The following is a 12,526-nucleotide window of genomic DNA, read 5'->3' on the forward strand; positions in this document are numbered from 1 at the left end:
CAAGAGAGATTATGTCAAGGTGCAAATTTCCAATGATGAATGTCATTATATTGTATACCTAAAATGAACCAATGATTAGAATGAATAATCGATAATGCAAAATAGGAAGAAAAGGTCCAAAGGGGTAGGGGTAGTGGGAGGGGCAGGGGAAAGGAAAGAAGGGAAAGGAAAAATGATGAGAAATGGAAAAAATGGAAATAAAGTCTTTGCAAATAAGGAAGGGTGGAGGGGGTGAAGGGAGGGCTAGGAATGGGGAAAAAATAAGAACCAAGATCCATTATGTAAAGGTACAATTCCCAATGAGAAATGTAATTGTGTTGTATACCTAAAATGTACCAATAAAAGAATTTAACAAAAAAAAATACCTTCTAAACCACTCTTTCAGAAATAAGAATCATATATGTGAAAAACACTGTTAGTACTGTGCTTCATAGGGTAAGCACAAAGAGGAACAAGGCTCTGCTAACTACAGTTTAATGGAGAGACAGACCATAAACAAATAATCATGATACCATATAATTAGTGCTTTCAGCAAAGTAGAACCAAGTGGCGGAGGGTGCAGAGCAAGAAATGACTAATCCTGCTCACTTCGCCACTTAGTGAGAAAGGCATTTTCTTCCCCCAATGTCCTTTGCAATTTCCTCATCCAGTCCTCATTATTTTCTTTAATCGATAAAGCACTACAGTCCATCTCTATACTAAATACTGTGCTCCTCAATCATCATTTCAAAGTGATATTGCCTTAATATATACCAGTTACATAAGTACTTTTCAAATTAATGAGCATCCACCCTATAACACATTCTGGATTACCAGACTTCTTTGGCCTAGAGTTTCTTCCAAAATCTCTGGCCTTTTTACAGACAATTAAAACTGATGTAATTTTCTATGTAAAAATCTTTAAGACACAGCCAAATCAATGGTTCTTCTAAAGTTATAACACCATCGCTTAGCAGTTCATGTTATTAAATTTTAATTTAATGATTTTCATCTTCAAGAAATGTTTAAAACAACACAACAGTAAAGATCACGTATAACACTTGAAGCAATTAAAAATAATCAAGTCATGAAATGAAAGAAATTAATTTTCCAACCTCAAGATAAATGCTGTTGGCATGACTTAACATTAAAATTATCTCTAAGCCAAGTGTGGTGGGTGCACACCTGTAATCCCAACACTCTGGGAGCCTGAGGTAGGAAGATCACAAGTTTGAGCCCAGCCTATGCAACTTAGTGACTTAGCAAGACCCTGTCTCATAATAAAAAATGGAAAAAGGGCTGAAGGTGTAGCTCAATGCAAATGTGTAGGTTCAATCCCCAGTACTACAAAAATGAAAATTAAAAAATTTTAAATTCTGAAAGGACAGAGAGGGAAATGGGGTAGGCCACTCAATTCTAATCAAAGGAAAAGTACAAATGGTTTTTCTTTCTTAATATTGAGAAATGCAATCCTCTTTTTTGAACAATAATTTGTACAACACACACAAAAGCAGCTGTCATGTGGTTTCTTGTACTCTTACTAAGAAGCTACGAATGTAATATTAAAGTGCACCTCAAGGAAGAGGATACTAAAAGGATCACTAAAGTCAAACATTTTCTAGAATTTCAACGCTATTCAGAAAACTTTCATCTCATTTGGCTGGAGCAGGCACTATTTACATGTCGCCTCTAGTCTGTAACTTCAAATTTGTTCTGTTATCACCTACCTGACCAGGAGGGGAGGAGCCATGCCAGAGGGCGTTCATGAGTTCGCTTCATATTTTAAAAGGAAGGTACACAGACTACACCTTTTGTACCTTAGGCTCTTTGCTCAGCCTTTACTTTTCTTAATAGTAACAAGCTATTTTATGTGTTTGGGGTGGGGAAGTGCCACACTTTGTACATACATGTTTTTATTACAAACTGCTCTATCATTATATTCCAAGTGGATCCTATTCATTTCAAAGTGATTTAGAGCAGAGAGTTATACCCTGGTATGCAACTGATTTGAAACTCAGTGAATCTGGTACTCCACACATTTTGATGTAAAAACCTTGTCCTGATTCTGGTCACTTGTTTGGTACTTGATGTGCAGCTAGACTATGTTGGTGTCAATTGCCTTATGATGCGCTATCCTTTCCAGCCAAAATAATTTGTTTGGTATTCATCGGTGTTGTATTCATCATGCCTCCCAGAAGTAATTGAGGACAAGCACCAAGGTACCACTGACCATACTGCTCAATTAAAAAGGTGCAAGTGTTTAACAGACAAACACCCCCAACTAGGTGCTCTGTAGGTCTGTTAGGATAGTTAATGCTGATCAGGGTAAGCACTCACTCACTACATTTGTGGCCACAGTTTTCTCAAATCCCCACAATGTCGTTCAACTAGAGATTGCCTAATTCCAAAGCTCTTCATCTGCTGCTACTCCACCTACTGCCCTACAAGGGGCTTGCTGAGTCCCATTCATTGTACCAATGGTTTGGCTTTTAGGGGGGATCAAACCCAGAAGCTATCACTGAACCTACCCTTTTATTTTCAGACAGGGTCTCACTAAGTTGCCCAGACTGGCCTCAAACTTGAAATCCTCCTATCTCAGCCTACCAGGTACTTGGGATTACAGAAATATACCACCATACCTGGCTTGGTCTGACTTCTTTCTCAAGTCTCTAGCTGCCACGAAAGACCTTCCACAATTACCCACTGCTTGAGTGTATGTATTGAGGTTATCCTACCTATAACAATTTAACCATATCCTCTGACTGAGCTCTTGAGATATGCTAGATATGCTTACCCCTGGCGATAGCATGACAAGTAGGCAGTATTCTCCTTTTCTTATGGGTTCAGCATCCAGCTTCTAACTGGTAGAGGCAGGATTGCAATCCAAATTCTGAGACCAAATTATGGCTCAGGACTGAATCACATTCACATGTATAATTAGACTTTGCACCAATTCAAATTATTTTTACTTATTTTACTTTGTTTTTTTATTATTTTAAAAAATTCTAATAAATGCTAAAGTTGGGTGTGGTGATGCATACCTGTAATCCCAGCACACAAGAAGCTGAGGCAGGAGGATCACTGAGAGTTTGAGGCCAGCCTGGATTATACCTTAAGTTCAGGGCTAGCCTATACTACATAGTGAGAACCTGTCTTAAAAAAACAAAAAGAAAAACCTAAAAATAAAAAATGTGAAGAGCTTTGGTTTTTGGGTTAACTCTACTATCTTCCCCAAAATTCAGGACTTGGAAGGAAGCCTTTATGTGTTTACCCCTACAAGAAGCAATCTACCCTTTTCCATTGCTACATGGATCAAGTTTGGAATTCCTAGGTTTACTGTGACAGTACAATAGACTAATGACTGATTTCTTTGAATATCTGAGTCACTGATCATTTCAGTTAACTTATTCAATGAGTGCAGTTACTAGGTACCCAGTGCTAAATTAGGAGCTCAGAATCATCACAGTGAGACAGCTGAGACATCTGAGTGGGACAACCAGGAGCTCCACATCTGGCGGGGAATACACAATATAGCCACGTGTAAATTAGACATCAGCCACAGGAATCTAAACAATGAGAGTATGATCTTTACAAAAAGAGACACTGAGGGCCAGGGACTTGGCTCAGTGGTGCCGCCGCCTGCCTTGCAAGCACAAGGTGCTAAGTTCGATCCCTGGTACAAAAAAAACCACCTCTGAACTAATGTATGGTATATTTTAAATATTCTCCTATTTGGAAGGAATTCCATCCATATAACTTTTCTAAGAACAGAAACATGCAAGTATTAAAATCTCCCTGAGTCTTGGACAAAGATGATGCCTCTAAGAAATTATTTCATTTTGTGTGTGTGTGTGTGTTTGTGTGTGTGTGTGTGTGTGTGTGTGAGAGATAGAATTAGTACAGGTGAGGACAAGACAGCTTTTCCCTTAAGCAAAACTTGTTGTGGGCCAGGGTTGCAGCTCAGTGGCAGAGTAGTTGCCTCTCGCCTAACATGCTTTTCTGCATGAAGCACTAAGTTCCATCTCTAGCATGAGTTTTTTGTTAAAATGAGTTTAAATTTTTTTTTATTTTTGGTGTTTTATTTTATCTTTGCAATACTGAGTCTGAATTTAATGGTTCATACATACTAGGTAAATGCTCTATCACTGAGCTACAGCCCCAGCTCTTTTTATTATTTTTATTTTGAGACAGGATTTCACTAAATTGGCCGGTTAACTTTGAATTTGTAATCCTCTTGCCTTAGCCTCCTGAGTAGCTAAGATTATAGGCACATTTGGCTTTTTTTTTTTTACTTTAATAAATACCAGTATTTATTAGCTCTAATTTTTCAGCTAGTTACTCAAAAGGTACTCATGAATATTAGACAGTATAGTTGAAAACTCTCTAAAACGCCAATCAACAAATACGTTTGATAATTTCAAGTTGTAACTAGTTTAAAAAATGAGAGAAAACATGCCTCTGACCTTTTTTCTCTAACCTTATTTAAATCATTTAATATATAATATTTTGCTCTATCTTTTAAGAATGTTTTCAAAGTTTATTTGTAAATGGATACACCTGCATGTATACACAATTTCCTAACTATCTACAGGGAATACTAAATATCAATTCATTATTACAAAAGAGAATATATATACATATATATAAATACTAAGCTTAAATTTTAAAATCCTCATAAAGTGTGTATATTTAAATATAATTAAATAAAATAGAAATGGCTAAATACAAACAAAAAAAGGAGGTCCATGGTGTGGCTCAGTGTAGAGTGCTTGCCTAGCATGTATGAGAACCTAGGTTCCACTCCCAGCACTGCAAAACAAAGTTTTATGTATTACAGAAAGACTTACATGATAAATTTAAAAAATTTTAAACCAAAAAAGTTGCCCCCCAAATAGATATATGTGTACATATGTTTTTAAGCCCCTAAAAGTCTATATATCCAGGGCCGGGAATTTAGCTCAGTGGCAACACACCTGCCTCACAAGTGCAAGGTCCTAAGTTCCATCCCTGGTAGCAAAAAAACAAACAAACAAAAAGTCTATATATCCTACCTACATGTGCACACGTGTAAATATTACAAGAGGGTCTACAAAGACACATCCAAGTGATAGAAAAACATGGCTACCTATATGGATGGAAGGGGAGGGGAGGAAAAAAGAACCAAGGGGAACTTCATCTGTCACACTTAATTTTTTATGAAATATATTCATCTATCATCTGCATAACTGCAAAGAACTTAAAATATACTCCTTGACATATTAGAATGGCTTAATAAATGGAAATGGAAATGAGCATGGACCCAATGCTATCTAATATCCAAAGAAATATAATTGAACCAATACAATATTTTTTCTATTAAATTAGCACTTAAAACATACAATGTTAATGACAATAAAATTAAATAACTGCTTCAATAGAGGGAAAATGCAATTTATCCTTATGGATCAAAAGTCTGAAAATGTTCATACTGCTTAGCCAGTTCCTGTTTGAATCTATTTGAAGAAATTACTCAGAAATAAGGCCAAAATTTTATCCATCAATGTTTATAACTGTTTGCACTACAAGAATGCAAATAACTTAATTGCTCAACACAGAAATGGTGTGAGAAATTGTGAGACATCTATGTGGTAGGATAATATATAGCAATTTAAATTACTTTCATGCAAAAATGCTCAAGATATAATATTAAATGAGGAAATATTAAGTGAGGAAAGTAGAATACAAAAATATTATTAGAACTATAAAATATGCAAATACATACACACAAAAAAAGAACAGGCAAAAGATACCAAGCAAGCTGTCAAAATGACAGTCATGTTTTCATGTCTTTCTTATTTACTTTTGTATCCATGGCAACTACAGCAGTTTTTAGCTCATTACAGGTCAGCAGATATTGCTGAATGAATAATTTTCTCTATGGAAAACAACAAATGTTATCTTAAAAAGTGTCTGGTCTTTTTCATTTGTACCCTGGCTGTTCATAAGCAATAGTCAAAAGTTTGTAAGAAGGGGACCTTTTTGGAGCACCACAGTAAGCGAAGACATTTGTTGGAATGGGTTTGTCCCATCCGTTGGTAAAAGGATCACTTGGGAAGAATAATTTTCCTGCTCTTTTCTACCCTTTTACCATTGTGAGTGTGGTGACCTTAAAGTTAGCTTCTTTGAAATTATGAGTGTTCCTGCTATTCCCTAATCTTTGTTCAGACACTCAGCAAAAATATTTGGAGCCCTGGATTCTGTGAATAACTACTCATGACCTCAACAGATCTCTTCCCTTCTCTGAGCAGAAGGAGATGATTAGATAAATTTAAATGTTCAACCCATCTGCAAAATTAAATGAGTCTACAATCTATCTATTCTCATCAGACAGAAAATACAAAGGTTACAAATCACTGTGTTTCATTTACCTTATTTCCCCACATTTGTGACCGGAAGCAAATAAGTGTGTAATTAAAGGCACAAAGTGGCACTGAAAAGTTTAATTTCTTATCTGGAATTACCCTATGGATGATGTGTTCAGCTTTGTTTTACTGGCATCTTTGAGGGAAGAAGTTTTAGCTAAAACTTTACTTTTCAAGGATTAATTCCTCTCTGAGATGTGTCTCATTTGATGAAAACAGGTCAACTTCTTCACTACTGAAGAACTCAATAAAGCTTACTTTTTCACTCCTGGCTAAAAGCTTGTTCTTGGACCCCCTTCTTCTCACCAGGTGCTGAGGGGGACTTGAGGGAGCTTTTAGAGATGAAAAGTGGAGTTTGCAGAGCCTACAATCCTAAAATGAATCTGTCTACCTCTCAGGGTCTGGTTTTGTTTTAAGTGCATTGCCAATGCTGTTGCTTAAGTCAACAAAAGATGTGCTGTCTTCAGATTTCTTATACCATGCATCTATGAATTTTCCACACTTAAAGACTGGCCACAGCTTTATGAGATTAGCATTCTTGTACTAAAGGGTTTATTATGGTATGGATTGTTTCATTGTTGGTTAATCAGAAGCCCAAACAATTTTACTGAAAATCCAACATCACCTATCTACATGTCTGGTATCACATTTGGAGTCCCACAATGGAGTTTAAGAAACCAAAAGTCTTAACTGGTTGCAAAGAGTTGCTTCTGTGTTGCAGCTACCACAGAATCACAGCAGCCAAAGAGGGTGACCCTGCAGACATCAGCTACCTACCTAGGTTTCGGCTCTGAGTGTCCAGCAGGCCCAGGCACACTGATAACACTGGGTCTCCAGGCATGGGCAGGCAAGGAAAGGTGGTGGCTCACAACCACACAGTACCCCAGGGCTCTTCCTCCTGCATGTGAGAGCAGATGGCTGGCAACCAGGACCCTGCATGCAGAGCAGGATGCAGGCTGCCTTGCCCTGTTCTTTCCAAGAGGAAATGGGTTGGAAATTTCAAACGCCCATTGTTTTATTAATTAATGTTTAAGGTATGCTTTATACAGCAATATATATTCACTGAAGGAAATGTGAAGGAGAAGGCACTAATATTTTTACGTATTTTTTGCCAAGCTTTGTCATTTCAGATTTTTTTAAACAAAACAGAATCCTAGTGCATATCAATTTTCATAGGTTGCCGATCACTAAGCTAGACAGATTCCTCTTATTTAACTATACTCAGCCAGGCCCATTTTCACGTGAGTGAGAAGGTCCCATATTTCCCTGAGTGCCTCCCTTATAACATCATTCCAGCTAGAATGAGGATCTTACAAACAAAGGTCACCTTCTATTCCAATATGAATATATTCATGTTTGCCTAAAGAATAAAAATTCTTACGTAAAAATTTTTTTTCATTTTTAAAAAGTATTTTTGGTTTTTTGAGACAGGGTCTCTCTATGGAGTTCAGGCTGGCCTTAAACTTGCAGCAATCTTCCTGCCTCAGCTTCCCGAGTGTTGGGATTCAAGGCATGTGCCACCATGCTGGACAAAAAAGTTATTTTTTCATAACTAACTAAATTCAGCAGACCTAAATTCAAAAAATATCTTTAAGGCAAAACTTCTTGAGCCTTAATGTAGATATGGGGACACTTCTCCTTTACAGACATGCCCCATGCTACACTCTCTCATAAGCATAATGTACCACGGGGTATCTGAGCAGAAAGACTGTTGCAACTATTTCCTCAGAGAAAGACCTAAATTCTAAATGAGCTGATTCACTGATGCACTGATGGACTAGGCCTTAGGCTGGAAACCCAACTTCTGACAGGCAGAGTTAGTACCTGAAATGCTGTCATACCTCTTATTCAGCCTCTTTCTGGGCAAGAAAGCCAGGCCTAGGATTAGTGGTTGTTCCCAGAGGCACACAATGAGAGGCGTGAGTAAATTAGGGAATTTCCTGGGCAGAATTTCAAACTAAGCAAATGTAGTTAGTAATACTTTGTTGCATGTGTCACTTAACTGTATGTCTTCTTTCTTCCCATCCTTTAATTGACCCAAGTCCTTTTCCCACTCCTACTACTCCTTGTAATCAAAGCCCTCACTTCCTTTGTATTAAGGATCAACTAATTGAGAACAGGATGTGAGGGACTAATAACAGCTCCTTATAACTACCAGGAATGTTTAGATTTTAAGTGTTTGGATTTAGTATTATTCTGATATAAAAGGATTAGATTTATCAAGAATATTTAAAGTAAAAATTTGACAAGGCATCTTTTAATACATTAGATTATGTTTTATTCAGTGCATTAAATAGGTGAATTACAAAATAATTATATATACACTCATACAAAACACTGTATTAACACTAAGTATTAAACACTACCTGAAATTCCACCACTCAAAGATAAGCCAACTGAACATTCTCCTTACCATGTTCATGTGGTTTCTTTATTGAAATGTTCGTGTCATATGTTTTTTTTTCTCCTGGTACTGAGGATCAAACTCAGGACCTTGCACTTGCCAGGCAGGCACGGTGCCATTAGCTACATTCCCAGCCCATCTCATATGTTTTATTAGAGCGCATTTTTCATACGTTTTGTCCCATGCCAATGCTCTTGTACATCACTGTCATAGTTACAAAATAGTTAATTACCCAGGCAAATTATGATATATTTTGGGAGCCAACGAGGATGCTTCCAATATTTAATTCAAACAATGCTCACAGTGCTAAACCTCTGAATATATTTCTAAGTCTTTTCTTAGAAATTACTCCTTTAAATAAGCTCACCAGTCAAAGGGTCAACACATTGTCTCTCATTTGGTCACAAGTAACTTCTTAGGGAAAAAAACATGCTGAGTCATGTCAGCATTTGCATTTCTCTCAGCCTATCTTGGCTCAATTTTCCTGTTGCCTTTGCTGTTGGTTGAATTAATTACTTAGGTTAACAAAATACTCAAATTCTATATAGTTTACTGGACATCTTTAGTTCAACAAGCTGTATGGTTTGATGTAACATCTAAATCCTTTCTTGTTCTTTAATTTTTATCTGTCTTATCCCCAAATGAATGACAAATGAATGAACAAATATTCCTGGACTTTCTATTGACCTTGTTTAATCCTTAGTTCAAACTTTTTTTCTACCCATAGTTTTCTGGTCCCTGGACTTTCTCCAAAAGCTTTGGGAGTTTGGAACATGTGCCTGAAAAATGCAAACCCAACCTACACTAGGGGCAAATACCTGGGATGGTACCTGTAGTAAAACATGGGGGTTCTTGGTCTGTATCCCATTTCCTGATGCTAACACTAATTTACTCAGCATCATCCTGTTTATCTCTGCAGAACCACCATATCAGTGGAATAATATGCTGTAGCATTTCTTAAAACATGAGTTGTTGCCTGATGGGACTGTAACAAGTCAAAATTATTGCCTGGGTCATAACTCATGTCTAAATTTCACCACTGGGAAGGCTGAAGCTGTAAAACACAGTCCAAGAGGAGTGATACCATCACTGTCAGAGCACAAAAGTCATCCAAGATGATAATTTTACCCACTTGTTTATTTTCCCTGCACATAATTAGGCTTGTACTATATCTAATAAGCCATACATACAGTTTATGTATTAAATGCCTGGTCTATTATGAAAGAGGCACTGGACAAGACACAGATAAACCCTAAGAGCTACAGTGTTTCTCATTGGAGGGAGGTACCATGAGCATTCCAGATAAGACAATCCTTCATTGTGTATGACTGCCATAAGCAATGACTTGTATGTAGTGTCCCACACCTTCGGGGCATTAAATGGTAATGTACACAACTCTATCATCATCATAGCTATCACAAACGTCCCCATACATTTCTAAGCACCAGAGGAGAGGGGTGATACCACCCCCAATGAGAACATCAGGTTATGCTTGTTGAGTTGGACCTAACATCCAACAAATGATGGAACGAAATAGTAATCTAGAGGTGAAACTGTGATATGGAAGCTTTAAGAACCATAAAGGGATCAAAGGAGATCTAAAGGAAAAGAACAACTTCTGATATGAGTAGGAGATGGAGACTTGTGAGCTTCCTCAGAAGTCTAGCCCAGGGTTAGAGTCAGGAATGCTTTCTAATACCTACCCAGCATTTTCCCTGCTTTCAGCTGATTTCATGAGCTAATACAAAGCCCTGAACTCCTGAGCAGCAAGCACATCCTACACGTTTGGTAATGTTAACCATTAAAACACTATTATTGGTCCTGCCCCCGTTTGGAGCATGTTTTCTCCCTGCACCCAGGGCATTGGGGGAAACCTGGTGCAGGTTGAGGGCACTGCCAGCCCCCTCTGCAGGGTTCTCCTGAGAACTCAACCACAGGCTCCCCATCCACTGAACCAAGGGGATCAGACCTTTGCCTAGTTCCTTTCAGACTGTGCCAGTCACGGTAAAAATGTTTGTTTTCTCTGGAAGGACAGTGTGTTGAAGGTCTTAGAGAACAGTGCTCCTTTGTTGATTCTCTGCATTCCAGCTGAAAAGGTCACTGACTGTTTCAACTTTAGCCACAATCAATATCATCACCTTTTATTGCAGTGCTGGCAGTGACAGGTTCTCCATGACGTCTTTATACTCAGGTGAAGCACCCGGGAAGAGCCTCCCCCACCACCATTCCACCCTCCTAGGGCAGAGAAGGAGAGCCAATCACAGCACCTGGGAAGAGGCTCCCCCACCGCCATTCCACACTCCTAGGGCAGAGAAGGTGAGCCAGCCCCAGCACCCGGGAAGAGGCTCCCACGCCGCCATTCCATGCTCCTAGGGCAGAGGTGAGCCATGGGGGCGGCAAAAGCAACCCCCCCCATGGAAATGAGAAGACATGTAAACAAGCCTCAAAAACAGACTTCCAGATCACCTACAGCAACCCCAAAGGGAAACAAGATGGAACAATCTGATACTCAACCACCTGGACTCCCTGAACTGGCAACAAAAGTGGATCTGGAAAAAATGAAATCAGAAATAATTTCTCACGTAACACCAAAGATTGTGCCCATAGTACAAGACATGATTAATAAATCTAGAGAGGACACAGATAAAAAAAATAGAGGATCTGAGGGACATGATGGAATCCCAACATAGGAAACAAATGGAATCCATAGAGCAGATGTAAACAGATTTCCAGGAGATTAAAAACTCCATCGAAAGTCTGCGCAGCAGAATGAACCAATGTGAGGACAGAATTTCAGATATAAAAGATAAGACTGCAATTACTGAGGAGGAAAAGAAAAACTGCTTTAAAATTGTAAGGGAACACAAGAAATCAATCCAGCAGCTGCTAGATGATGCAAAGAAGAATAACATAGGACTGATTGGAGTCAATGAAGAAATAGGAGAGAACGCAGATGACACAAAAAAGCTGTTCACAGAAGTGATGGCAGAAAACTTCCCAAGGAGGGGGAAAGAACTTGACATACAGTTAAGTGAGGCATATAGGACTCCAGCTAGCCTTGATCAAAAAAAAAATCTACACATAGGCATATAATAGTTAGGATTCCAGAAATCCAAAAGAAGAATAAAATTTTACAAGCAGTGAGAGAAAAGAAACAAATCACATACAAAGGAAAGCCCAACAGAATCACAGCAGACTTCTCAATGCAAACCCTCAAGGCAAGAAGAGCTTGGAGTGATATATTTCAAGCCCTAAAGGAAAACAGCCTCCAACACAGATTGATGTACCCTGAAAAACTGTCTTTCAAAATTGATGGAGAAATAAGATACTTTCATGATAAAGAGCACCTTAGGAACTTCATGAATATCAAACCAACACTCCAAAAATTTTAGACAGTATCCTAGGAAAAGACAATGAGGATCACAACCCCAGGAAGCCCAGCAGAATGAATCCATTCGGCGTGACAAATTAAACGCAAAGGGGAAGAATTCAACAAAAAGAAAAGGTCATGACAAGGCTTTTAAAACTTTTAACATTATCTCCCTAATGAGTGTATAATTCAATCTTGTTATTGTTCATGATTAGTATTTTTCTGATGCTACTGTTGCACACCTTTCCTTGTGCTGTACTATTTATCATCTTCTTGTGTCTACTTTTTAATTGGGTTGTCTATGAATGAGCTGTAAGAATTCTTTATATATTCTGGTCATAGGTCATAAGCATTGTAAATATGGTCTGTTTA

At 38.1% G+C, this 12,526-nt stretch overlaps 1 protein-coding gene across 21 annotated transcripts in view; it reads right to left on the reverse strand.

Annotated features, from left to right (window-relative positions):
* The window catches only part of Sgms1 (sphingomyelin synthase 1), a 381,142-nt gene that overhangs the window by 269,721 nt on the left and 98,895 nt on the right, over positions 1–12,526 (reverse strand). Inside the window, exon 1 of one of the 21 annotated variants that reach the window (XM_087185557.1) lies at positions 7,158–7,176. The exons of the other annotated variants lie outside the window; for them this stretch is intronic. The gene's annotated coding sequence lies outside the window, so the exon portion shown is untranslated. Of the gene's footprint in view, positions 1–7,157; positions 7,177–12,526 lie in introns of those variants that run through there. 21 annotated transcript variants of the gene reach the window in all.

This window comes from Heterocephalus glaber, unplaced genomic scaffold (genome assembly GCF_053883595.1).
Source record: "Heterocephalus glaber isolate CG9 unplaced genomic scaffold, H.glaber_assembly_v1.0 deba00001497, whole genome shotgun sequence".
Taxonomy (NCBI): Eukaryota; Metazoa; Chordata; class Mammalia; order Rodentia; family Bathyergidae; genus Heterocephalus; species Heterocephalus glaber.